Genomic DNA, 3316 nt, shown 5'->3' on the forward strand with positions numbered 1-3316 from the left:
TTACTGGGGGGTAAGGGCAAAGTTCCAGGGAGGGATAAATTGCAAAATTGGGACTGACATAAACATACTACCATATATAAAACTGACAACTAATAAGGGTCTACTGTGTAGCAACTATAAACCAACTATATCCCAATCAAAGCTTTTTAAAAGGAGAATATTTTCACCTCTGAAAGGGGCATCTGTTACATGGATTTGTGGATACCATCACTAGCCACTGATAACTTGTTCTCTCCTTTCAGATATAGTGGAGGGTTATGATTCTCCACTCCCTGAGGTTTCGCTTGGCCGTTTAATTTGCTTTGATCATATGTCACTAGAAGTAGCATGTATCATTCTGAGTTTAAAACAGTTAATTGTCTTTGCATGACTTTCCAGTATGATCTTCCAGTCACTGCAATCAAGTAAACCCATTCTGATACATAAAAGCAGCATTAAAATAAAACTGATGTTATTTGTCACTGCAGCATAACCCAGCCTAATCCAAATAAAACAAGAAAACTGAAACAAAACAATAGAAGTGATCATAAGAAAACATTAGAGAGTTTTTTAATGTGTTTCCTGGCCTTGAAAAGTTATAAAAGGCAACATGTATACTAATTAAAAACACAATCTTGGAGTTTGAGACCTGGGTTTGAATCCTGATTACTACTTACCATATGAGGAACTTTGGGCAAAATTTAGCTCTTTTTGTTCTTGGATTTCTGGTTTGTAGATTTCAGATATTCAGGCCTACTTCACAGATTTGTGGGAAATTAAATTAGGTAATGTAGGTCAGGTGTCTACACAGTATTTATAATGCAAACTTTTTTTTTCAATCTATAGAAAACCACCAAGCAACATGGAACCTTTATTTTAATGTGATTACTGTACATCTGCAGTATTAGAGTAATCCTTTTACAAATGGAACTAGAAGAAACAATGACAAAACCAAACTGGCATTTGATGTGAATCCACAGGACTTTAAGCTTCAAATCCAGCCAAGAAGTTTGTTACAATCTCTTTCAGCTTTTCATCTGCCTCTTCTGAGATCTTTCCATCGGTCCTGATTTTGCTCAACAGGGCTTGATGTTGGCTGATAACGTGTGACAAGAAAGCATTCTCAAATTTTGTGATCTTGCTGGGCTCCAGCTTGTCAAGATACCCCCTGACACCCGCATAGATAACAGCCACTTGCTCTTCAATAGCCATGGGAGAATACTGTCCTTGCTTGAGCAACTCAGTCAAACGCACACCACGACTCAAGAGTTGTTGAGTGGCAGCATCAAGGTCAGAACCGAACTGGGCAAAAGCAGCAACCTCACGGTACCGACCCAACTCCAGTTTCATGGTACCTGCCACCTGTTTCACGGCCCTGGTTTGGGCAGCAGATCCAACATGGGACACAGACAAACCAACATTAATGGCAGGGCGGATACCTTTGTAGAACAATTCTGTTTCCAAGAAGATCTGTCCATCAGTGATGGAAATGACATTTGTTGGAATGTAAGCAGACACATCACCAGCTTGTGTTTCGATGACTGGTAGAGCAGTCAAGGAGCCACCACCAAAAGCATTGTTCATTTTAGCTGCTCTCTCCAGGAGTCGGGAGTGCAGGTAGAATACATCACCAGGATAGGCCTCACGACCCGGAGGTCGGCGGAGCAGCAGAGACATCTGACGATAAGCAACCGCCTGTTTGGATAAGTCGTCATAAATGATCAAAGCATGTTTGCCATTATCCCTAAAATATTCTCCCATTGAACATCCAGAATAAGGAGCCAGGTACTGAAGTGGGGCAGCGTCTGAAGCAGTAGCTGAAACCACAATGGTGTACTTCACGGCATCTGCATCTGTAAGTCTCTTCACCAACTGGGCAACAGTGGATCTCTTTAGACCAATAGCAACATAGATACAGTACAGCTTCTTCTTTTCATCAGTTCCATCATTGAATCGTTTCTGGTTCATGATTGTGTCAATAGCAATTGATGTTTTGCCAGTCTGTCGGTCACCAATAATCAGCTCACACTGACCACGGCCAATCGGCACCAAGCTATCCACAGCCTTAATGCCAGTTTGCATTGGTTCCTGCACAGAAATTCGAGGAATGATCCCAGGGGCTTTCAAGCCAACTTGTCTTCAGGCCTTGGAACCAACTGGACCCCTTCCATCAGTGGCATTACCAAGGGCATCGACTACACGACCCAGCAGCTCCTCGCCAACTGGAACATCTACAATAGCCCCAGTTCTCTTTACAATATCTCTTTCCTTAATAAGTTTATCATTTCCAAACACGACAACACCAACATTGTCAGGCTCCAAGTTCAGAGACATACCCTTTAAACCTGAAGAAAATTCTACCATTTCTTCTGCTTGAACATTTCTTAGCCCATGTACCCACCAATACTTAAAACACGCCCAGTCTCTTCAAGGTCAACAGAGGTATCAGCTCCAAGAATACACTCTTTAAGAATAGAGGACACCTCAGCAGTGCCGGTCTTCTGAAGACGAGAGTTAGAGGCATGCAGGTTCCTTGCAGCAATGAAGGATGATCCCAAAGCATTTTTGGAGACCAGCCAGGCTCGCCGAGGGCGGGCGCGGGCCACGGCCGTGGCGACGCGCACGGACAGCATCTTTGCAGCTCCTCCTCAGGTGCTTCCTCCGCAGCCGCAGCCTCGAGACTGACTGGCTATAATGCAACCTTTTGAATAAATGGTTATTATTGTTGTTGTTATTAAGAGAACTTTCCAACTATAGCCTCAAAATTCTGCCAGAAATCTTGTAAGAATTAAGATAGAAAATACTTTCCTGATTCATCTTCAAAAGGAATGTCCTACAAAAATACATATTGCACTTAATGTCTATCCCAGATAGTTTCATAGGTCAAATGATAAAACTGAGTATTTGTGAACTCTAGGAGAAAAAAAAAGATGAGAAAAATAATATGTCCATGAAACATGAAATACATCTTAAGCTTTTCTTTTTGCAAAATAAGATTATTAGAATGGCAGATTTGGGGGAAAACTATATATAGTGTACCTGACTACACCAAAACATTCGACAACGTCTCCCTTTAACACCTATAGATAAAAAATGGAGAAATGAAGATATCTTAACAACAAAGTCCAATGGATTTATAACTGAAAGGGCCAATACTATTGTATTTCAATGGAGACATGGCACAACAGTCTGTCTTTGACGCATATTACCTATTCATTTATTCAAAAGTCATTTATTCAACACCTACTACCTAACAGGTATTGCGCTAGGTACCTTGGGTGTAGCAAGGAACAAGCAGACTGTTGTTAATTTTCTTTAAATTGAAGACTTACATAAA

At 41.2% G+C, this 3316-nt stretch overlaps 1 pseudogene; it reads right to left on the minus strand.

Moving 5' to 3' along the window:
- Positions 1–830: 830 nt before the first annotated feature.
- On the minus strand, positions 831–2660 carry LOC138433244 (ATP synthase subunit alpha, mitochondrial pseudogene; annotated as a pseudogene).
- Positions 2661–3316: the final 656 nt, after the last annotated feature.

This window comes from Ovis canadensis, chromosome 2 (assembly GCF_042477335.2).
Source record: "Ovis canadensis isolate MfBH-ARS-UI-01 breed Bighorn chromosome 2, ARS-UI_OviCan_v2, whole genome shotgun sequence".
NCBI lineage: Eukaryota > Metazoa > Chordata > Mammalia > Artiodactyla > Bovidae > Ovis > Ovis canadensis.